This window comes from Symphodus melops (genome assembly GCF_947650265.1).
Source record: "Symphodus melops genome assembly, chromosome: 23".
NCBI lineage: Eukaryota > Metazoa > Chordata > Actinopteri > Labriformes > Labridae > Symphodus > Symphodus melops.
In genome coordinates, this window is record NC_136713.1 from 6,394,234 (window position 1) to 6,420,599 (window position 26,366).

Sequence of the window (26,366 nt, forward strand, 5' to 3'; positions counted from 1 at the left end):
GTTACAGTAGGTCACTCACTGGGTCAGACACTTGATGATACACTGGGTTTTTCATAAACACTTCTCTTGTTAATCACCCTCATTAAATCTGAACCAGACGGTGTCGTTAGACAAGATGATTTAAGATCTGATCGGGAACTGTGTCTTCATTTCAAGCAGAGGTCCCTCATTTTCTACGTTAAATGAATATTGATGCTCTTCCTCCTGCAAATATAGTAACCTCTGCTGCCCTGGGGGCTGCGACGACGAGGCAGAATCTTCAACGAGACTGCAATCAAACTGTTTAGTGCACGGAAGGTTCCCAATGGCAGCCGTGGAGGTCTGGGTTCTAACCTCAATCCCTCACTCTGCGTCTGGAGATAGACTGCATTCACTTTCCACTCAGGCGGCTGTAATGCGCTCGGAATTCAAACTGAAATTGCATCCCGAAAAACCTTATGGTGTTTGAGTTAATCCAGCCTGAATGTTCACCTTTAAATATGTTCTTTCGCCCTGCATTCGCCTGATGCAACATTTTACAAAACCAAAGTGATTGTCTCATTCGGCAGGGAGGACTTTGAATATCTCCGTTTTTAACCGTCCACCTACCACACTGTACGCCATTGAAGCTCTGCAATCACAGTGCAGCCCTGTGTTTCACTTTTGGCTTTGTCCACTTGTTATTTTGGCCTCTTTAATGATACTCTGAGCTCAGGGGATAGGATTAGCCGTGACGAGGCTGAATCCAGTTACTTCCACAGGGGCAGAAAGGCTGCTTTTGGATTTAGCAGCAGACTGTGCAGACCTTTCTCTCCGGCCATATGGCCTTACAGGAGGTGAAAGCTGCACAGCGGGATTGTCAGGTAGCTTTCTGACCAAATGAACAGTCTTGCCATTACTGTATAGGACAGTGTAAAGCATCTACGGAGGCGGGACAAACGTTTCCTATCACACAGCCAGATTGTCATTTGCTGGCATGGCTTTAAGTCCATTTTCTTCTCCTTTTCTTTGACAAAAAAAATGTGTACCCCCAAAATGACTCGAGCAACTAAAGGATCAAACACAAAATGTGGGAGAAAAAACATATCTCCAGAAACTCCTGCAGGATTTTAACTACTGGCCGTTATTAAATGGTAACAGCCACTTGTACACACTCTGAGCATCAAATTCTCCAAGAGGCAATAACTCTCAAAAGACTGTTGGGAGACTAGATTTAATTTCAGGCTTCTTCTCCCCTCTTTCATCTTCTGGCTCTGGAGTGGCTAGATGCCATTAAAGTGTGATCTTTGCCAAATGGAGTAAGATAAAACATCATGGGGTGTGTTGTTTGTTTCAGAACTTCTTTGATTGCAGTAGAAACACAGGGACAAAGAAGACATTTTGTTATTTTCAAGATGCATGTTTCTCCTTGTTGCTAAGGTTTCCAGTGCTTTAAACATAATCAATAGCTGGCCTTGAGATTGAGCCTTCAAATGTGTGAGTCTGTGATATGACAAATACTCAAAATCCAAATCTTGCCTTTGTGATTTGATTAGAGGATTGCAAATGAGAAGGCAAGAGGGTCTTGAGATGGCAGGCTAATAACTTACTACTTCATTTGGTCCCTTAGAAAAAAGGAGGCAGGTTATGTCGCTGCTTGACTTTTAAACTCTTTTAAAGCTTGGCATTTTGGAAGAGGCCATCTTGTTGTTGTTGTTGTTGTTGTTTTTAAAGCAGGTATTTAGACTCTCAGTAATAAGCCCTTAAAAACATTACAAAACAAAAGAATGTGGTCAAGGTTTTTACCACTGTTTGGCTTTAAAATGCTTTTTGTCAAAGGCTCGAGCGAAGCATTTTGGATGAGCCTATCTTGATTTTATCAAAGACATTTTTAGACAGGACATTGGATATAAAAGTGTCACTCTGTATCCTGGTTGGTCTGCCTCTCTTGTCAATCACTGAAAGCCACACCCACAGTTAGAGACCATAATTTACAAATTAATATCTGGCCCTCTTGATATTTGGGATTTATTTTTGACCATAATCTCAACTAGTAAACGTTTCCCAGGGACTGAAAAATTATTATTTTCCCGTTAACCTATTTTCCTCTCAGCGTCATACAATCAAACTTACATTTACAGCCAGTGTTATTGCCCTCTGCTGGCAATTAAAAATATTGCAGGTTTTAACTTCTACATCGTCGTCCGTTTTGAAACCCAAGGCGAGGGGAAAACACCAAAAAAAATGATTTCTGGTTTGACAAACTTAATTATCTCGATCTCCAGAGGCACTCGTACACTTCACTGTTATTTAGTCCAAAGGCAACAGATGTGTCATATTCCAATGAGAACTCTTAATAATTGGCTTCAAAATGTAGTGAGACTGATAGTTTTTTTGGTTTGAAACCTCAGAAGGGAAGAGTTTGGTTTTGGTTTCAATCATGATTGACTCCTTCTTAATTCTTAAAGGATTTGCAGTGCTTTCAGCTTTTCTAACAGCAAAGTCTGCTAATACTCATTATAGAGGCAGCAGAGCCAGACATAGTATCTGCCACTGGAACTTTTATGAGTTAGCTTTGTGTTCATTGTTGTCTGCCTGTGTGTACGTGTTGATTTCAGTATGCAGTGTGAAGGCAGGCTTGTAATGCAGCTCCAATTATTTGGTTCGCCTTAAGGGAAGAGCAACCAGGCTTACTTTAGCATCTGCTAGTTTGTGATGCACCCGCTGACCTCACACTGTCTGCCCTTCTTTGGATTTATTCATCATGAGGAATATAACAAAAGCTATTACTTCAACTCAGACACAATAAGAAATAAACTGTGTTTTTGAGGGACAGTTTACATAACTTGCATTTATGAACCAAAAAAAAAAATCAATTAGTTTTACTTAATCTTGTGGTTACAGCCAGACAATCAGGTTATACAGTCTCTATTTCAGGCAGAAAACAACGATGCAGAGTTGGCTATGGTAGCATGTACTGCTACATTCCTGCATGCTTACAGTCCAGAGTAAATTTTTACCACTTAAGAATCAACTTCCGTGTCAAGAAAGCAGCCCAGACATGTTTAATCTGAGAGTGTAATTTAAGAAGAAGTTCATTCACACACTTTCCGAAAACTCCCCTAACTTTTAGAATAAAAAAAGGGATGATTAGAGATAAACTCTCCAGTCACAGTCTTACGATGCCATTGAATTGTGGACCGGGATAATGATCACTGAACTCTGAGAATTCTTCCTCTGTGTGCAACAACTGGAAAGTCAAGCGAGGTAAGTTTTTCCTGAAATTCACAAAGCGACACTTGATACTTGGATGTTCGTGGAACTTTTATTCTGCTGAAGATAGCTGAATTTTTACATTTTTTTTACAGCTTTAATGTGTAAGATGTCCAACTTTCATGACAGTGTGATATCCTCAAGAATGAGTCTTTATATACTCTCATACCAAACTGTTTCCAAGAGTCTGGAGCAGTCATATTAGGGTTTAAATACTATCGTACAGTCTGACTCACATGCCCAAACCTTTCATTAAATATTTTATATTACACTCACAATCTGACTGAGTGTAAGGTCTTTTATGTGATTCTGCATCTGAATACTAAAGCTGAAAGAAGCAGCTCCATGCATGCCTGACCTTATTTCCACTCAGTATACATTATGCAATCACATTGAGGTTTGCGGACAATGTTAATGAAGCCAACTGCAACCCAGTGCCAGTCTCCCGCTTGGTCAAACAAACATCTGCTAGTCAGCTAAAAGGGGGGAGAGAAAAAAATAAAGGTGGAGGAGGAGGAGGGCGCAGAGGAAGATATTCAGGCTTTTCAGGTCTCAGGCCTGAATGCTTTTTTTCTTCAGTGATGTCCTCCTTTTCTGAATGTGTTGTGACTCTGAAGCACAAAATAAATCAGTCTTGCATCCAAAGAGGCAATGAGTGTAGATTATTGATGGGTTGAACTCATGCATTGAGCAAATGGAAACTTCATTCCAGTGGCTGCAGGGTACATGTTATCCCAGACACCTAAATGCCCCCATTTAATTAATAGCATATTGGACAGAACATACAGAACAACGTAATTATATACTTTAGGCAAAGTGGAAGATTAAAGTGGACCAAATGGAAGCTCAACTCACCCTAACTTTCCAATATCATGGCTAAAGTTTTTTTTTTTTCTGCTGTCTTATTTGTAGATGCAAAAATGGCTCATATCCATTGTCCTCTTATATAGCAGACCCAGGTGGTTGGAGAAAATTGCAATGCCCTTTTCTGTTTGGATTCGTTTGGTCTTGGTTTACTTGGTCTGGGCTCAATCACTTGGTTTATGTGAAGTAAAATTATTGCAGAGAATAATGTTTGCTTGACTCGGCCCTGTAATTGTATTCACTTGCTAATAAGACAAGAAAAAACAACAAACGCTCCCCAGTTTGAGGGAAGAATGTTTCTATGACAACACAACAGCGGATTGTTGAAAATACCATCAATCAAATGGAAAGTGCAGGTTGGTATGTCACACTGTTCTGTGCATTTACAGGATTGTATTATTTAGAGGAGGCACCAAAGGGACAAGGTTGGACAAGATGTCTTCCTGTGTTGGAAAGAAAGCAGTGAAAAGTCAAGTAAGCTGTAAGTGCTGGCAATCCTACCCACCCTTATTATTTTCTTTCTCATCTCACTGTGTTTGACCTTGGTTAGCATATAGCACCAAAACATGCAGCACTTTTGAAGCTCATGCCAAAGAAAAAAAATACCTTATCCATGTATTGGCTCAATGAATAGAGCAAACTACTGCAGTCTGATGGTTTATTTTCCCTTTCGGCATTCATTGAGGTCCAAATATGAAAGTTCTTGAATGCTGTATTTTGTCTTTGTGCAGATCTGACTCAACGCTTGAGATCAAACCGGTGTGGAATTGATTTTATCCAACGTTTTCAAAGTCCCTTTATATAAAAATATGCTCAAGCTTGACCAAAGGGTCTACAGAAGCTGGCCTCTTTAGATGTATCACAAGATAAACGGAAACCAACAGAGGGTAAGTAAAAAGTGAGATGATGTTTTTCTTTCACAGGAAACAGAATCTTCAACATCTTGACACTGATCAGTTTGGAGGTTATGTACATAAAAAAGCAAACCCACGAATCCAGAAAAAAAGCTGCTGTTGGAAAATAATTGGGACATCATCTCTGCAAAAAACACATTTCTTCAGACAATTTCTTTTTTTTTCTTTTCTCCATTGAATTTTGCATCAATAATCTCAGCGCTACAATGAGGAAAAGGATTAACGTCAGCAGAATAAATGAAGAATAGGATTTTGGGATTGATGTTGCTTAGTAACCACTTAATTCAAGTTTCTAATGGTAGCTCCAATCTCCAAAAAGATGTGCATAGAAGGCACAGTTCTCCTTCCACTTTTCTAACTGAATGTGTGTTGAGTAAATGAGAATACAAACATGATGTTACAGTTTAAATAGTGGATGACAAATTCATATAATCAACTCATGCATTAAGGCCAATTGGCCTAAATGGTGCCAGCCTGTGTTTGTATCTATTAGCATTACAAAGTAATTAAACTGTAAAATGTGATCGTTAACCTGAGCCTCATTTCCATTTTTTTTCCCAGACAGATTCTCATCAAGGTTTTTTGGTTTTTTGTTTCACATCAACACATGAACATATAAAAAAGACTTTATTAAAATCTTCAACCTGAAAGGAGTTTTCCGAAAAAGGTGCATGCATTTGGGACCAGATACACACATCACAGGACTCATAAGTGTGTGTGTACTGCTGTTCTAGAGCTGGAACAAGCCTTTAAAAATAAGAGCACCGAATAAAAATGTGAAGATAATCCAAGCAGGATATAGGAGTTTAGCAAATAGAATTGTAGACGTATATTTAGTCAAAGCAATGGGTGATAAAGATGTCTGTGGGGATTCTTACTCCTCTGCTTCTTCAGCATTTGGACCAGCAGGATGTTTTTTTTTTTTTTTTCAAACTCGTTGGCTCCCCCCGATTTCCAAAATTCATTTGATGACACGACACACACACACACACACACACACACACACACACACACACACACACACACACACACACACACACACACACACACACACACACACACACACACACACACACACACACACAAAGAAAAATCAAAGCAAAACATATTCGTTTTCAACATCGCGCCTGTGTGTCCTCCTTTACGGTTAACCAACACTGATATCAGACTTGTTGTTTGCACAGCTTGAGTGATGTGGCACCAAAGTGACCTACAAAACAGCCGTGGTGGGGCCATAAATCACGTTGGGTCTGGAATTAATCACTGTGTAGAGGACATCTCCTGCAACTGCTGTCTTCTCACAATCACTCTGCGCAAAAGACGCTCAACACCCCCCGATCTTTCTCTCCATCAGCTGCCCTAAAAAGCAAGCAGCGATTGGTCTCGAGATGGGGGCGAAGAAGCGTCCTTTCCAGCAGTCGTTTAAAACCCAGGTTAAAGTTTATAGAGTTGCAGCCGTGCCAGCGATCTACAATCCTCTCCAGCAGTGACAATGACAACTTCGGTTTTTTTTGTTTTTTTTAAAGCTCAACCTCTAGACCACTTTTTATTTCCCAGCCTTCACCCCACGGCGCCCACCATTATGATTACTGTCAGTTTTATTCCAGGACGCCGTCTATAGGGACCGCCGGTGAGAGCAAGGCAGGGTGAGGAGGAGGAGAACATGCGCTTGATTTATTAGACGACACACGCAGTGGGGATCCAATCAACGTTCCATTGGATGCCAACGCCGAGTTGGCGTGAGGCACTTCACTTCAAGGGCAGCTGCCGTCAGTTCAAAGACACACACACTCACACGCACACACACACACGCACACATTGGCCGTTGTCTTCACAGCAAAGCTCAAATCTCAAACTTGTGGATTCTGCAAGCCCTCCACTGGAAAATTACTCGGCTTACAATGATTGCTGTTCACGTTTGGATGCTTCCTGTGAGTTAACACTCAGCTGCTTCTTCTGTTATTTAACGCCGCCATTACCTGCTGCATGGGTTAGAATGCAAGGAATAGAAGTCTGGCTACTTTGTCCTGGTCATGCAAAATGAAACAAAAAGAGTAGCTTTAGAGTGGGGGAAATAAGGGATTTGCTCACCTCGCTAATGGGGGAGGCATTTAATTCCCGGCAGTCAAAACAACTCAATGAGTTGCAAGAGGGAAGACATTTGATCTGCAGGTTATTTACCAGCTGACTTACTTAATTATCAGTGCGCTATTACACACGCGAGGTGTCACAAGAGAGTGCTGCAGCCTATTAACAACACCAAACGAGCGTGTTGACGTAGAAACAGGGGTGCTTGTAGGGTCTGTTGGGGCCCTAGGCAAGCATTCATTGGGGCCCCTCCAACCAGCGTCTATTATTGCAGTCCGTCTTGCCTGTTGACAAGCAGCTCCTCTTGGTAGAAACACAGCCGTCAACCTCAACGCTCATGTTGAGTTACTGTTGGGTTTTTGTGAATTTTGGTGACCAAAACTCAAAGTTAAACACGTAACACAAATGTGAATGTGATGCTAATACTTCCTGAAAATGTTGTTGGGTGATGACAATAAAGGTCAGAACAGCAATACATTCCAATTCTGACTGATTTGTGCATTTGAATGAAGTCCATATTCATTATTCACATGAAAAATTGAGCTTTTACAATTACAATAAATTGTTTTAAAGTTTAACTTTGATTTTCAGTTGGATTTAGAGAGACGACCTTCAAAGTGCTGCTGCTATTTCTATTCTGGAACATGTCAGAGCCTGAACATTTTGACTTTTTTTTCCAGCCAAGAAGTGGAATCAGTTCATCTACATTTAAAAAACTCTATTTATTAGACACATTTTCGTATTTCTACTGCAGTAAAAAAAAGTCTACTTTTACAGCCGAGTTCTTTCTTTTCTGACACGTCATGTTTTGGTCACTTTACTAGTGTGACTGACATCGCCCTGCCACTCCCAACACCCCAATCTCTTCACAACACAAAGTATAAAAACGGTTCAAAATGAGAAACAGGCAGAATGCTAAAAGCTTAGTCGTGTCGACTTTTCTGACATGCTGTCTGTGCTGAGGCAAGGTCACTTCAGGATATAGAGAATCTCTTTTCTTGCTGCTTTCAAACTTTTTTTTCGAAGCCTTTTCAACAGAGTCTGGTCAATATCAATCATCCGCCAAGTGAGTGGGCCCCTTTGTACTTTTTTTCTGCTCCTCCAGCACAAAGTCTCTTACTTTAGTTTAAGATCTAGTTTGGGTTTTATGCTCTTTACGACTTTTATGGTTGAGGAAATTCTGATTTGGAGGCTGTCATTTGTCCCAGAGGTTGCTTAATGGATTATGATCTAAAACTACAGGAGCCTGGAAGGGTTCACAATGTAAAAGCCGTCTGTTTATGTCAAGCTAAACCTTCGACTGCTCTTGCTGCATGGCTGAGAAGCATCTCTTCTCCCTTGCACCCCGGTGGGATGAGGTGGGAGCTGTCAGCTTTTTGACACATTTTTTTTTCAGGGGTCAGTGTAAGGCCTCAGTGTGTGAATGACGTCCAATTTCACCTGAACCCAATATTTTCTTTTGGAGCCCACACTTTTGTAAGGCAACTTCCCAGGAAATAGTCGGACCACGAGTGCAAATCAGGAAATGGATTTCCCAATTTCCTAAAAGTTTAAAAGACAATTTTTGATATATAAACACTTGTAGAAAACACTCGCCAACGTTTTCTGACCATGTCTGTGTTCTATGATTCAACCTGAGCAATCTTTGCCTGCAAAAAAAAAAAAAAACAGTTCAAGCGCAATGTATGCCTGTTAAAAAATAAATAAATAAAATGGATTTAAGGTCTCCAGTTGTTCGTTCTTTTAGAAAGAGCCGTTTCAGTGGTGCCTCTTATTGGTGGCCTTGAGGTCTGAAGTCTGACCAGTCCAAGACCTCAACTCGCAAAGAAAAGGAAGCCTTTTTAGGGTTCTGAAATTGGATGTGTTGGGCCATCAAATGCTAGATTTCTGAGCCAAAACTATTCTGCTTTTCCCTTTTTTTAAAGGCTTTTATTCAGTATAATTTATCACCATCATGGTTAAATATATATTTTTCTTTCATTGCAGACTGGATTCAATTGTCTAACTTCAGTTGGATGTTTTGAGAATCTTTGAAGGTTGTGTATATTGTCTGTGTGTGGCATCAAATGCTGGATTTTTTTAGTTATAAATGTACCTATTGGACAAGCGGGAAGAACTAGCATGGCAATGCTTTAAATGTGTTTTTGAATTCATCACGTTGATCATCTTTGTCAAATGTCTGTTCTGTCCCTGTAGAATGGATTAAACATTTCCAGTGATATGGCCGTATGGTTTAGCGTCTGATGATCATAAAGCCCCTATATGTGTAATTTTTCTTCTCTTGTTTTTGTCAGTACCAGAAAAACGGTAAAACTCGTACAAATATTGGAGACGCTTTTGAAAAAGTTAGAACGCAGAAGGGCTTCAAGACCAATGGAGAGCTGGCTAAACACTAAAGCTTCAGTGAGCGGTAGCAACCTGCGTGCACATGGACTCTAGAGAGGAGGTGTGTGTGTGTGTGTGTGTGTGTGTGGGGGGGGAACTCTCTCTCTCTCTCTCTTTTCCATTTAGACTGCAGTGCCCATTTTAAACTAGGTGTCAGATTAATATACTTCTCCTTTAACTACGTTTTTTTTTAACCGTGTTTGAACTGCTCTAATCTTTTGTGTCGATTGTCTTCTGACCCTTACCCCGACGGCGAAACAAAAAAAAAAATCACCCCACAGATGAAATGCGTCATATCGACTTCATCTTACTGCTTATTTGCTCTGGTCAATCAATCCCCCTCCTCAGAAAAACAGTTCCCCTGTTGCCACGGCCATTAATCGGAAACAGCTAATCAAGATCTATGAAGGGGAATCCTCACCAGGACACAGGAACTGTCCACTGATTGGTGGCTGAAGAGCAGGAAATGGCTGCTGGGAAATCAATACCTTCCAATTAAGTGACATTTGCTCTCAAGGGGATTACAGTGTCCCATGCAGGGCTTGAAATCAACTTTTCTGACCACCAGCCAACATGGCTAGTAGATTTTTAATGTTGCCAGTTTGCATGTAATGTACCTCGATTATCCACCTGCCAAAAGTTTATTCTGAAATTATCTTTTGTGTATATCTGGCAATCTTAACATCTTCTTCTGTTGCCCTCCTCTGTCATCTCCATCGTCCCCCGTGTCTGCATCAGCCTTCCTTTTTTGCTGGTTTCTTAACTCCCCCAAAATATCTCCATGTTGTTTGGGCTGTTGCACACAGCCTGTTTCAACATGATTTTCATTTATTTGGAAACAAAAAGGTCAACAACTGATTGCCTTAAGAACATAAGGTACACCAAAGCCAAATGTTCTTGATGGAAATAAATGAAAGTTCAGCATTTGAAATTAAATTACAGGAATGTGACAGGATTTCTTATCAAAAAGGAAAACCACTGCATTATAAAAACAACAGAAAAAACAAACCTTCACAGAACTGCTCGAGTTGTTTTAAATAAACAACATAATCCAGATTATATCACAGACACAAAGTCAAAGTACGTTTTACTGAAAGAGTTTTATGCATAGAGGGGCGGGACATTGTTGATTGACAGACACAAAATCACCATAGTTAATGACTCTCACCTGCCTGCTGCACTCTGATCGAGAGGAGAAGCAGCTGACTGAAAACACTGGAAAGAAAACAATGTTGTCGATAGAAATAAATGAATTTAAGCTCATGTTCGAACATTTAAAGCTGCGGTCCAGACCATGTGGACCGCTTCGCCTCCCTCGGTTCCATAACTTGACTGTGCTCTGCAGGCGGTTTCTGTTGTGGAGGCCGGTAGAGTGGAACCAGCAGGTTATAGAGACTGTAATGATGCTCTCGATGAAAGAGTCGTAGAAAGTCAGGAGGATGTTCTTGTTGACTCAAAAAGGAATTGAGCTCCCGAAGGAGGTATTTCTGTTTCAATCTGTTCAACTGGAGTTGACGTGTTAGCATTTCATCGAGGAGACTTCAGAAACCTGCCATCGCCATCACCACCACCCCCATCAACCTCCGCCAAGGAAATTGCGAGCCTCTACCTCCACTCCCCGAGTCAATTACACTATTGTGTTCGCAGCCGTAATTGCCTCAGAAGGGCAGTAGAAATTAGGCGCTGCACTTACACCAAGGTGGGCGATTGGTAAATGATAGCAGCATTAGCTCACCCGCCACCTTCCTCCACCCTTTTTGTGCCGTCTCATAAAACACCCAGCAAAAAAATGCACTCCAGTGAATCAGCCTGCTCTCTTGTTCCATAAATGAATGAACTGTGTGCGATGTCTATTAATGTCACCCGATGACATACTCGTCTGAGACCTGCCTCGGCGTGGATCGCACCATTAAGGGGCCTCAGTATCACAAAGTACGCTGCGCGTTATTTCTGAACGGGAAATCGCTCTATAAATCACAATTCCCTCAATTGAATGCTGCTTTTCTTTCCATAAACTACCCTTTCTAAAATGCTTATCTTGCTGCTCCTTTCCTAAAAGTGATCTATTGTAAGTGCATCCTCACAAGATTCCCCTTCATTTTCTGATGAGTAGAATCAAAATTGATTGAAAAAAAAAAAGCATTAAATCAGCCAACGAAGAGGAAGCTTCCTGCAGAGCGCCGAGCACTGTTTGAGATCAAAATGTCTTCAATGCAGCAGTGATTGCGCTCATCTCTGCCTTCAGCTCAGTAATTCACAGACAGCCGGATGTCTGCAGAGTATGCCAGTGTATTTTTAGTGCGTTTGTTTCATCAGGGACATTATCGAATCTAAACTGCCTGTCCGGCGTGCCTGAGACAACTGTTTGACAATTTGTAAAAAGCAACATCCATCTTCCTAGATAAAGTATTGAACATGCATGCAAGGGAGAACCTGCAAACAAATTTATTGCTGTCAAGCAAAACCACTTAGGACAGAAGAGATGGACTGTTTCTATTTACCGATGATCCATTTTTGATGAGAGCAAAAAAGGGATCACTTCTTCTTTTCGGGGTAATGGAAGGAAATTCAAGCCTGTTGTTCCTTGCTCGTTTTTTTTTATGCTGAATGCCGTGCGCTGAAAGAATGGGAACATTTGAGTTATGTTTGGTTTTTTTTTTTTGCCTTTTTGCATTTTTAACGATATGTTAAGCCATTCCCACTTTGTCTGAAGGGCATGCAGCGGGCAGTGATATGGACGCAGAGAAAGGAAAAGAGAGAGCGAGAGAGAGCATTTTAGCATCCAAATTAAAAATGGAAAAACGTGCAGAATCCTGCCGCGTCCTCAGAAGCCTCTTTGACTTCCTGACTCTGCACAAGAGCTCCGGTGCAAGCGAATGAACTCTCACAAAATCATCATTTTAATTGAATATATTTTTATGCATTAAAGGTTTGATTTGTGATGCGATGATTTTTACGAGGCGCAGAAGACAACTTTATTTGCCTTTTCTGGGATTAAACGAGATCATGACATAGTGCTTTTACTAGATTAGAACCAGCTGGGGGGTTTTGCATCATAAAGATTGTAATTGCCCTTTAAAAACATTGGTCATTTACAGTGTCACAGTATTGTTGCCACATTACACAAGAGCCCAGCCTTCCTTGATGCCACTTGTTACTTTGCAAACACTAAAGCTGTGTTTACATGTAGCCACAGATCAAGTGCAGTGACCCCTCACGCTGGCAGAGTGCTCATTTCATTGAGCGATGGAGCCGTGACATCACTCGGGTTCAAATCGCTGTGGAGCACACAGTCAAAAATACGCTCGGTTCATGGAGGTTTGTTGCACCTTTTCTTCTTACATGTAGCACACTAAAGAGCTGAAAATAGAAAATCAAAAATAACGTGTTTTTCACACTCTTCTTCTCCACACTCTTACATGCACGTACAATGCTGCTCTATATAACGACTGTTTACACACCAAACACGTCATTCTCCTTTGTGAATGACATGCAGCTAAAGCCAATAATTAGTTCTGTGTGGTGCACATTGTTTAAATGCAGACCACCTGCAGGAAATATGGCCCCCGCATCCCCCAATACAGGTAAACTGATTAAACTGTTTTTTTTTAAATACCATGTTTCCGGATATTTTAATAGAAATCTTAACGTGACAAAACACATCGCTGAACTTACTCACTTTAAAACACAAGTATCACAGAAGACATGACCAACCCAAGCCAGCTTTCTACTAAAAAACACCAAGAACCTTTAAGCCCAAAGAAGCTTTTATTCAGAGATGAACGGTTCCTCCGGCACTTTAGTCTCAAAAAACTAAGAGACTGAAACAAATCAGTGTGCCGACGCGTGACAGAAACTCCTGAATGCCTCAAGTACTCGACAAATCAGTGGTTGTTATTCCTCCAGGCCCCTCCCCACAAGTCCCAGAACTTTTCTACAGTTCATCCCACCAATAGGGAACTTTTTGGGTTCAAATACATTCCCAATTCCCATTCTTTTTGTGTGTTGTTCTAACGCCTTGAGTAACGCCTTGAGTAACAGGATCCCTCAGAAGTTTTGATTTTTGATTATTGTTTTGTATTTACATGTGTGTGTATATGTATGTATGTATGTATATATATATATATATATATATATATATATATATATTTTATTTTTTTATTTTTTTAAATAGTAATCTGGGTATGTATATTGTACATCAGTTGATGTACTCCCTCTACGGATTATTGTGAGCTGAGAAGTGAGCGGGTTTTTTGTTGTTGTTGTTGTTGTTCTTCTTGGGAGGGGGAGGGGAAAAAAAGGGACAATATTTCTATTGAAGTATTTGATGATGTTTCATTAGATCGAAAATATTTTGTAAGTATCCGTGCCCAATAAGTGTATATTGATCTATACACATAAATGAGTATACTGTATGTGTACTTCATTGTAATTGTGTTTTGTATGAATGTCGTTAATAAAAAGATTTTGAAAAAAAAAAAAGAAGTTATGATTTTTGGAAGTTATGAATCCATTTAAAGATAAGAATCTTGATTTTTCATCATTTTTTTTGTTTGTTTGTTTTCTACCACCTCTACCAGGCAGTATTAGAAAGAAAATCCTGCAAGGTTTCTGCTTATGGGTTAATGTCAGTACTAGCTGGTGTCTTACACTCTGTGTGACTCATGCCAAGAAGTACCCGGCCCTTTAAGGCCAAGAGAAGCTTTGATCTGATTCGCTTTGATCAAACTTTGTAGTGTTTCCCACCTAATTTGACTGCTTTTCGCAACTTCCCCAACATAAAAACTCTTGGTCGCACTCAAATAACACGTACCCTTTTTTTTCTCTTCCTGTGTGTTTTGCCTGCTACACTGCAGTGCATTACACCAGAGCATCAAATGACAACTGTGAAATGCTTTAATACTTACAAAGTAAAATTGATTACACCCTGAGCAGTGTGTACTCTTGTTGTGACTGAGGCTGAATTTCAATCACATTTAATATTGACTTGCACTCTTACAGGGAATCACACTCTCGACGTAGGTGTTACATTGCAAATGGCACGCATATCTTCTAATGAAATTTGTCAAACAGGGACTTGATGTTTTATTTTATCCCGCGCTCGATTTAGAGCTGTCAAACTGCAAGTGGAAGAGGGGAAAACGCCTCCTTACAAGCATCACAGGAGCAAAATAAATGTTCTTGGACTGCTCACCTCTGACACAACTGATCTATGGCTGGTTTTAGCAGAATTGTGACAACCAGGAAAACACGCTAGGTGTGGGTATTGTTTGGAATTCATCAAGACCAGTATTGAAACCGTTACTCCTTATCGACACTGATACTATTCATTCTATCTTCTATTTCCATGAAATTGGAAATTCACTTGGGTTTGGTCTTTCTCCAGGATCATTTATCCTGTGGCTCCGGGTATTCATACCACCCAAGGTGATAGACCAGGACCCCTTGAATCTGCCAACCAGCCATTCGGACCTGAGCCCATCCAGCTCATTTTGCTCACCATTAAGCACAAACAGGTGACTTTTTCACAACTTTGCAGGTGCAAAAAAAAAACACAGGACCAATTGGACAACTCTGTTCGCACTGTGCGCAAATTTCCCCAGATGTGTCCAGACACCCGAACTTGCTACTTCGCACACACAATCAGTTCACTGTTGGGATCATTTGGGTCATGTGTTCAAGGACAACTCGAATTAGATCTGATTGATTTAAGTCCAGAGAAATCTTCAACCAATGGGGTGTACAGTCAAGAAACCTTTGCCATTGGTTCATTGATTTTTGGCGATTGATTACGATTCTGTCTTTATGTAAGTGCAACACTAAATCAATGCAGAACCTATTTTGTTAAATCGGTATAGATACAGACACAACTCGAGAAAACGTCCTTTGCTAATAAATTGGAAATCTTTACTTTCATGGCAGTTTTTCGAAGATACAATAAAGAGCGAGATTGAAGACAGAAACGAGCTAAAGAAAATAATAGTGTCGTCTCTCGGCCTGAAAAATATGATTAGCCTCGAAGCTATGTTTTACATCACATTCACACTGTATAGGGTTTTACAATATGCATCGTAAGGTCCACAAACATCTGTCAAGATATTCATCTAAAGGCATCATTCTCATAGAACAGGAGTGTAAAAACAGCTGGGTCTGTAATCTCTGCAGCTTTGTGAACATACCCAAGGCTAACTAATATATACGACCACACTCACATCAAAACCACAATGATTGATGTGTTTTTTTCTCTCTGCTACTGAACAACCAAACAGAACCTAACCCGGCTACTCCCTCCACCATGCACACAAATCACAAAGGACCCCTCCCTTTTTGATTGATACACCCCGTTGAGATTTCCGAGCAGCTGATCCCTGAAACACACGCGGCCAGGTTAATGACGTGACCCAAGTGCGACCTCATCCTCTGGGCGGTGATCACGCTGACCATCAACCGCGTTAAAAAAAGGAGCTGAGTCAGGCTTGTGCATTTGTGCATGCTTTCATCTCTTTTTTACTCGCACACATGTACAGGGGATGCCCTAAAAAAAACCCTGCAGAGCAGGAATCAGGCATTTTGGAGACTTTTATGCTTGTTGGTTTGGTAAACAGGGGAAAATAGGATTTAGTATATTTATTCAGCAAAAGTCATCGCTGTTTTTATCTGATTCTTGCTCTAAGTGGAGTCATCTACTTAGCACCACATGAATGTTTTTTTGGAGCCTTTTAACACGTTAGGGGAAGACGCAGATATTCCGCCCTGATTCATTTTGATTTCGACAAGATCATGCACATAAAACAAACATTTAAAAATACTCCAAAAAGCAGGTACGCAATGTCTCATCGACTGGTGTGGAGTGTTGGATGCATGGGCTTGAGACCTTTGGCAGAAGGTCTGATGCGTCATCCCCACTCTTTCTCACGGACAAGCGGGGGAAGGTGTAACATTTTACACGCATCCTCGCTCACTAGAGGCCTGAGCACTGAGCGTTGCACACCATTGGCTAAGAAGCAGGATTCGAAGGCCTGTTTTTATCTCAGCCGTCCACTGTCACAGAAAATATCCGCACAATAAAACCACACTGATTTATTTTCTTAATTATTGTTCTGCGAGTCGCTTTTTTTTTATCATTTCAAAACGGCTGAACCCTCTCTAAATAAAACCTCTTTTTTAGCTCCCACATGGAACAAAACTGCGTCTTCATCTCCGTAAATGTCAGGTTTGGATTGACAAAACTGCCATCTAAAGTAGGCATGAGATGGCAGCCTGACAGAAAGCAACACAAAGCAGATAAGAGAGGGAGACGACGCTCCATTTGCACTTCAATGTGTCAACTTTTGAACTCGGTGCTACAAAAAATGCATCCGCACCCTTCCACTCACTTGTTATAAAAATCACTTACTCAGAGGCCATTGAGCGGCCATGAAAGCTGAGGTTTATCCCACCTATTCATGCACTCGCAGTACAAGTGTAACAAAAAAAAGACTTTTTGGGGGAAGAAAACTATAGCTCTCATCCTTGTTTGTGTTCGAACTATTCAGATTATTTGGAAATGTCACAAACGGCTCTGACTGTTTAGTGAATGACAATAACATCTCATTTTTAAAGGTTCAGAATAAGAACAGAAGAAATACGAGAAAAAAGGTAGGACAAGGAGATTTAAAAGAAGATGGAGAAAAAAAAAGAGATGCTGATTGGACTTAGTTTTAAATACCAGTGGTGATTCTAGAGCCTCTGGCTGCCCTCCACCCAGCTTTCATCACCATCATGACTGAAATGTCCCTACAATTACTCCTCTTCCTCTTTTTTTCCTGTTTCTTTATTTCTCTACTTTCGACCGATAACTTGTCTGTTTTTATTGGTTGACTTCATTGACAAACTTTTGTCTAAACAGCAATGATTTAAGCAACGTTTAGCAGGGAAAGAGAGTGAGTACCATACGTGTTTTCCTACTTTCTTTGGTAAAAATGCACATTTTGGGCCACTGTTTTTGTTGAAGTGTGTAAGCCCTCAGGGGCCCCTAGCCGGTCGGGGTCCCCAAGCATCGCCTGCCATGCCTGTTGACAAGCAGCGCCTCTGACTGCTACAACCTTTTTTTCCAAAAGGAAGAACATGTTACTGTAATCCACAAGATGTCCGACAGCATGAAACCAAAACAAACTGCAAACAGTGTTTCGACTTTCGTGTGAAACAAAATGAACTCAACTCAAAGCACTCCTTGTATTAGCTTAATTTAAATCCTGAAAACAGAACGGGAACATTGATCTTCTTTTTTTACCTATAGACAGTCTCAAGGAACAAGTCACTAACAGAGATTGTTCCTTCAGCCCTGCGCTGCTTCAAATTGCTTCACACACAAACAAACACACAGCTGTCTGATCAAACCACAGTCATCCAGTGGCGGCCACTGAGCAGCTCCAGTGGAGTAATTGAGGATTGAGAGCTTTGCCCAGGGGCATCTCAATTGTAGTTGTTGATTGAAGGCAGTGTTTGTTGCTTCCCCTGACTACCCCCACTGCTACCGTGGAGATTCATTGAATTGATCGCCGTGTTAGACAGCATCGGTATGTAGTTTTGTAATTCGTAATGAGCTCAATTTCACTTTATTAGTTATTATTTTATTTGAGTGTGCGAGTGACAAAGTTGTGGGGGGAAAATAATGAATGGATATTAGGATGTTTCCTTTTTTTTCCCCAAGATCGAAAAGTCACTTGCTTGTTTTTTCAAGCAAATATTTCTGGTTAAGATGCTTCATCGAAGAGATGGTAGGAAGAGCAGAAAGATAGTCACAAATCACTTAAATAGGGCTGGGAAAAAAGTGATTTGGCAATGTATCGCCGCCCAGACTTATGTGATACAATTATTGCAATATTGATATTTATATAAAGTCACACTGAAATGCAGTCGTAGTAGTTCAATGAATCCTGCTCTTGTCTTTTGAGAGGCATTAAATATCCCTCAATTAGTCATTGCATGTGTTGTATCATATAATGGTCCACTTATTGTTTACGTGTTGAATCGCTGTATCTTGATATACAGTTACACACACACAGACCCAATCTGTGCGAGGCTGTGTCGAGTTTAAATGCAGAATCGCTTTACCGTGACATTATTACATATCATGTGTCATAATATAAATTCACCTGCTTTCTCTTGTCTTGGAAAAAAAAGACCAAAAACTGAACTTCATTTATCTTAGTATTCCTCAATTTGAAACATGAGAAAAGACACTTTTTTTTTCCGCTTAGGAAGTAAAAAATTATTGAAGTTAAGGCTGTTGTTTTGGTGCTCATGCATTGTGCATCTTGGTTTGAAAGCAGGCCATCATACAACAGATCTGAAATCAAGCGCTCATTATCCATTTATGGGGACAGTAGTATACCCTGCAGGGATAGGACTCTTTCAAATGCATGAGAGAAGACATAGGAAAGAAGCCGCCCAGCTGTGCTGCTCTCACAAGCTAAAGTGGCATAGTTTGACCAAGAGGTTCATGTTTTCTTGTCTATTCTTCACAAACGTCACAAAGACCTTACTGAGATGGATTTTCTGGAAGTCCATTTACGTCAGGCTCTCCACTTTTTTTTTAATTGTTTTCATTCTCAATTGATTTACAACTCAGATTGTCCACATACGAAGCTAAATAGACTGATACCTCTCAAACAAATGAACACAAATATTATGACACTCACAGCCATGATTTTCAGATGATAAAACACCATTGGGCAAGGATTCGTATTCGATGTAAAACTGTGGTAGAGTCAGAATGGTAGCATGGTGTAAAAATTACATAAATACTTAATAAATACTGACAAGCATAACATAGCCATTTGTGGATTTTTACCATATTGACATTAGCCTTAAAGCCTGACCAATAAATCAGCCAGCCGATAATATCAGCTTAGCGTGTGACTATCGGTTTTGGCTATTTTAGTCTCTGATATGCTGATATGACTAAGTTTGTACACATTTAAGTTCATCATGTATTTTTAAACAGTTTTATTGATGAATGTTCAAGGTAAAACTTGTCGGTTGTTATTTTTGGCTTCAACTGTAAAAAAAAATCTTTTGTGAAAGCATTCGAGGGAACAACAGTATATTATTTATTGAAATCATTACGTAAACATGTATCCATCTTTCGATTTATAAAGACTGAAGTTAGAGCTAAGAAAGAAAGATATTAGCCGATATATCGATATATGATTTTTTTTGCTCCTTAAAAGTATCAACACCAAAAATCATACACCGGTCAGGCCCTATTAAGTAGAACTTCTATGTCTGTAATCTCTAAATAGGGTTTCTTTCATGCAGTGCAGCTGGACTAATTATGACATACATAATACATACAATGCAACATCAAAAGCATAAAGAAGAAATGCAAATGTTTTAAATAAAAGGAAGCGACTGCACTGGTTGAAAATACAGTACATCGAAAGAAGCTATATCTCAGTCCATACTCGAGCAGTACAGATCCATGTGACATGGTCAGTACATTAGGAGCTGCAGTACATGCACACAAAGTGTCCAAACACAAACTAACACTTTGTCTATATCTGTCTCCAACACACTTACCCATCCTGTCTCTAGCATTTTCTCAACAGAAGCCCCACTCTCTGCTCTTATTGCTGTGCTGCAGCAGAAACTCGAAGCAGGCTGTCAGGTACCACGAGCTCTTCATTAGACACAGCACTTTCACAGCCATACCCTGGCACCATGTAATAGAATTTATAGAGTGGTAGTTGAATTACAACCCCCTCCCCCCACACACACACACCCGTCCAAGGGGCCCCGGCTGAATAGGTGGGGACCATCCAAAGCCATCGACAGCATTGTAAATTGATTTCAGGCTTTTTAAAATTAGCAGTTGGGGAGGGGAGCTGCTGAAACTTGGTTTGGACTCTTAAGTTGGAAAACTCATTGAGATTGTCAGAGACTATTAGTGAGTGGGTAGGTGACAGTCCAAGAATAGATCTATTTATCGCTTGTATATGGTCATAAGAATATTTCTTGGTAGCTTCTGTTGCTAGTTGACATCAGAACCAGCTAGCCTCCGAAAAATATAATTAGCTTCAAGTGCATTTCATACCCAATAGGTTACAAGCTTGGCAGTCAACCAAACATCAGAAATCCATTTTTGTTTCCACCATTATGTTTTACGGCACAATATTGCAGTAAATAATTAAGTCTAGGTATCACCATTGGTACTAAATGGCATTGCTATAGCCTTAGCTGACATGTTGCCTGGTTTGGGTCACTTGAATTACAGCCTTGATCCTGAATTACAAAAGCAACATCATGCATTGTGGATGATTTTCATATGGGGATCAACTGCATGGTTTATAGGTTTGAAACACAAACATAGCAAGAAATCGACTCATCGTCTAAACCTGAAAAACTCTTAAATACAGAAGTGAGAATAGAGCACATGGCTGCCGGATCAAGTCAAATTGGTGTGCCTCAAATTGACCACTCGGGGGATATGGAGCAAGTGTTCTATATATTAGCCAGCCACTCTGTGCCAATCTGCAGCTTACATGACTTTCATTACGTGCCCCTTCCACTGTGAAGATGGGACATTGCCGCCCGATGAAGATTTATTTCAGTGTCTCTTGGAAATGTGAGAAACTAATAGATATTTATGGTTGGGCTCTTTTTAATCTGAGTTGAGTCTAAACATCTGCAGCAACTTTTGGTTGGACGAGACTTTCAATTCGTCATACACATGAGCATAGGCGGTTAAAGGGTCCGTTGTGTGGAGTATGTTTGGAAAAAGAGATCGACCGATTCATCGGCCAACTGATAATATGCCGATATAAGTTTAACAAGTGACAATCATTCTCGGCTAATTTTCCCCCCGATACGAGCTGATGGTGCTGGATTTATTCACCCATCAAACAGCATTTCATTTGAGATTTATTCACCAGCAGAGGGCGAATAAAACTCCACAGAAACATTTCACAAAAAAGAAATGCCCTTATTGTGCCATTACATTTAGTATACATCATAACAATGAGTATTTACCGTCATATCTGATACAAAAGGAACAAGACATGTAAGAAGTCTATTTTAAAGACATTTTCCTCATTTTTATTGAAAGCAATTGTTGCTATTAAATCCTACAAGATGTCATATAAGGTGAAAACTTTCAAAGAAAGGAAGGCCAAGGTCTATCAGGCCCATTATTAAAATACAGATTGCTTCCTTCCCATAATAGGAATCTCACATCTTTCACTGGCGAAGCATATAAATGTGTATTAGGCTTGGCACTAGGTCAGGAAGAATTAGTTTCATTTGCATTATTCATCGCCCGAGCAGGCAGACACATCTATCAAGGCTTTGGGTGACTTGCTGTTGCAGAACTTTAAATATTACCTGTTAAGATATACACAGGGTATTTACTGAGGCAATTTGCTCCGAGATCGTTTAGTGGAGTGGTCACAATAATATATATATATATATACACACCCGGGACCTGAGGCGGCACACAACAACCTGATGGGCTAATAATTGCTTGATTTCTGAACAGCCAGTGAAGTTTGTGTGAGGATAAAGAAAGAGCTGAGTCCATTAAAAAAAAAAAAAAAAAAAAAGCTTACTGTGCTTTGCAAGGGCAACAAAATAAACAACTCTAGTAAGAATGGCACGCTGCCAATGAATGGACTGGTATGCTGTATCAAATGCCGCATAGATGGCTAATCAATGTGGCACAGTTCACTTTCCGATAAGCCCATCAGTACGGGTTGATTACTGTCATCAGCACTAATTAAGCAAACTAGAGTGCCACCATCTATATTCAGAGGGATTGAGTGTCAACAAACTCACACTGGTGGGTAAACACTAACCTGGAGCCACTCTAAGTATCAAGAGACATGGATGGAGAAACATTGGTTACATTTTGTCTGGATTCTCTTATTTTAACAAAGAGAAGAGTTCATCAATCAATCTTGGAGCTGTAGAGACTTCCTGGCTGGAAACATCAATGCCTGAGTTTGGCTTTTTGCAGAGAGTAGTAGGTTTGGCTACCCCCCCCCCCCCCCCCCCCCCCCATCGCCTATAATCCCTTCACCAGCCCTTTAAAGTCTGCCTATTTTCTTATGCACTGCACAGCCCGTTCATGCACGTGGCCAATAAAGGTCTTAAAACATGACTTCCTTCTTTTAATTTCAGCCTTTTTTCGATGCCTTTTTGCAAGGATAAGAAACTGCTCACATGAATACCGTAAATTCCGTACTATTGAGCGCACCTGGATATAAGCCGCACCGGCTAAAAATAAGTAAATAAATGTATTTGTACATATATAAGCCGCACTTGATTATAAGCCGCAGGTGTCCACGCTATAACAAGAGCTATTTACACAGACGTAGGCTACCGGTAACATCCGCAAATACTGTAGCGTCCGTACGGACGTTAAAGGACGACGAGAGCGTTCAAATAGTAACTTTTAGAGCAACACATAACTTGTCGTAACAATCCAACTCTCTCACCCAGCGTTCCCTCATACAGCCACTCAACACGTTCTCGCTGGTGCATTCACTGACTCTCCACATAATCGGAATTATGAACACATTATCAACTACTGACTTTACAACATGAACCGTTACAATACGAAGCCTAGCCGACGGTGTCTGTAACACGGCTGATGAAAAAGATGACCGTAATATATTTCACAAGAAAAAGTCCATCCATTCACTGCCTCAGAATGACTTCATTACTCACTTAATCAGTCTCTGTTGTCGCTGTCAGTGTCATCTTAACGTGCAGCAGCTCTGTTAGCTTCTTTGACAGCCAGGTCGATCGCCTTTAACTTGAAAGCTGCATCATATGTATTTCTCCGTGTGTTTTCCATGATGAGGGTGCGTGCATGAAGCGCAAAATGACTGATATTAAGATCCGACGTGACGAAGTCAAATGTTTTTGCGGCAGAAGCTCATTGTCCTCCATAAAAAATCCATGCATTAGCCGCACCGGAGTAGAAGCCGCAGTGCTCGAAGTGTGAGAAAAAAGTAGCGGCTTATAGTCCGGAATTTACGGTACTTGCTTTTTTCCTTGGGCAAAAACGGCGGTCGGCAGAGCTGAAAGCCTGATTTGTACTTTACTGACAATGTTCACATGAATAAATATGAAGAGAGATAAACTATATAGAGGAAGCTGCTGAAGAACACTTCTCAGAAAAAAAAAAAAATGCAGAATAGAATCTGTCTCCGAGTGGTTAAACAGGGCAGGCAGACTTTCTCATAACAATGGTAGACGTGAGATTTAGGAATCCGGCTAATGCAGTGAAGTGGCAGCAGCGTTCATGTGCCGTAAAGTACATCTCTGTCATCGAGAACAGAGAGAGAGTGCCGGCTACTAACAATTTTGTTCCCTGTCTGGCTTTAAATGAGATACAAGGCGTGTTTCTAAAACAGCAAAAAAAAAAAAAAGTTCCACTGGCTGCCTGTTCAACAGTCTACTTGAGCTTGAAATTGACAAAAGATCATTTTGTGACAAGTCAAAGCAACTGAAGATGGTGAACAACTGGAAACATATCTATTCCTCCCATGTGCATATACTCTTTGACCTTTTTACCACGACTGCATGCTGGTTAAATGAAAAAAAGATACGCATCAAATGCTGAACTTATTTGAATTGACAATTCTCCAATTGTCAGTGGTAAATAAAATATTAAATTTGGGAAAACTAGGTGAATATCTCAGGTTAAAAGTAGAGGTTCATGCACACCTTTCAGTTTCAATATGTGGGAGGGCTTTTCAAAAGGCTAAGGAAAAGAGAACTTCTGCAAACCAGCCTTTTACCTTGCACTCAACTGAAGCAGAAATATAATGTGATTGCTACTTTGAGCAGACGTCTTCTTTTCTGTCTTCTCATGTGACGGCCGCTCTTACATTGATTAGTTTACTGGTGCTTGCTTTCTGTCTCCAGGGCTGCACATGTCTTAAAGAACACATGAAGGCCTGGTTTTCCTCGTGCTACAATTGACTAACTAGACTTTAGAAGGACTCTCATGACTATAAACAGCTTTGCTTTTTGGTTTCAGATGTGTAAAAATTGTGAAACAATCGTCGACACATGAGTGAACTCAAGCGCGCCTGAGCACATATTCATGTTATCACTCCGTTGCCATGCAACATTATAGTGTGAAGCATGAACTTGAATACTTGTAAGGCATTCATAAGTTGCCACTTGAACACCCTGACCTGGTAATTAATTATCTTGTTTGGAATCTTCTCTTGCAGAGCTCTGAATGTGATCCTGGACATGTTTGGAAAGTTTTCATTATTTCATAGTTTTCTAACTATTGACTGTGGTTATTCATGTCTTTTCAAGGACTTGCAGAACTTTGAAAAAAACAAAAAAAAACAATCCAACAATCCTGACATCTGGAACGTTGCATTATTTTATCCTTAGTCAGTTTTCAGAATAAAAAATTCTACGCCTCAGGACAGATTGCATCAGAGACATATTAGAGGGAAGAACAATAGTGTATAGGGGAAGGTGGGATGGTAATGAGTTCTGGATCACTAACCACATAAACAATACCCTTAACAGATGGGCGCCAACAAGTACCAGCTGCAGAGGCAGTGGAGTGAGGAAGAGGCATGTCGTTGGAAAGACTAAGTAATGCCCACTACTGTAGGATTTGGTCTTGCAGGGGACAGTCGCAGCGGTGACATCCTCCACCTGACGCAGGGGCGGCAGGTGGGATGACGGCAACAGCAGACAGTGTTGTGCCCCCACAAGGATGGCAGCCCCGCTTTGATCCAATGCATGATTCATCACAGTCTGACATGGCCAAGGACGGCCAAAGACTCTCCATTCAGAAACTTTTCAGCAAATTCCATGGAAGTGTTTAAAAAATGTATAGCTGAGCAATTAAGGTGAAAGGTTTGTGGCAATTGTTCAAGGAACATGTAAATGGACAAAAATGACTTATCACTTTGTGATCCAATGGGATACACATATTGGATCAGTCACAATTTAAAGTAATGTTATGACAAAGATAGATCGGATTTGTCATCGATGCCCGCAATGACAAATTCATTTTGGAACATTTTAGACGTTCAGATTTGTGCATTACAAAAAGTGTAGATCAGGCAAATGATATTCTCAGAATGTCATGTTTCCATGTACCAGTGTTTATTTAGGACTTTCAAATTGGTCTTAAGGTGTCACCGGACCTAAGGCGCCCATTGCCAGTGGTCTGTTGGGACCTAAGGCAAAAGATTCTCAGGGGGCCGCTCTAAACAGTCTGAGACCAATACATTGTTTTAGCGAAAGTCACGTTATAAATGTGTCTCTTCTCCATATTTAGGGCCTCACAAGTTTTCCTACTGTCATTGCAAAAGTTGCACATTTTGATTTACTGTTGTGGTTTTAAGCTATTGGGCCCCCCCTTACTGACCTGGGGCCCCAAGCAGTTTCCTTCCTTGCCTGCTGATAAAGCTGTGCCTCTGCCCATTGCCTACCATTGGCGTCACATAAATCAATAAGAATTATTTTGCTTCTCCATCGTTGGCAGACACGCCTTGTAAATTTCTGAGATTTTCCCAATTTGATCACGGAAAAAAAAAAAAAAAGGAGAGAAATTTAAATAAAAGATTGCAAACTAACTTGAGATCTTCACATCACGACAACAGCTTTACAAAACTTGGGAGAATTGCGCTTTCATCCATTGCACCTGTATTTGTGAGTCACCTCGAGGCATGAAAACAAATGATGCCTTTCCACATGATTCCCTTGTTTGTTCAAAGTAAAGGTACCTCTCACTTTTATCATGACTTCCAAATCCATCCGAATGAAAACCCTGCCCTTCAACACCTCTTGTCACTGAATAATTATGTACCATCAGATGTCGCCTAACCCATTATGGTAGTCCAATTGGTGACCTTCAGC

At 40.5% G+C, this 26,366-nt stretch overlaps 1 long non-coding RNA gene across 2 annotated transcripts in view; it reads right to left on the reverse strand.

Moving 5' to 3' along the window:
• LOC306818558 overlaps positions 1-26,366 on the reverse strand; it is a 107,398-nt gene that overhangs the window by 8,128 nt on the left and 72,904 nt on the right. The window lies entirely within an intron of this gene.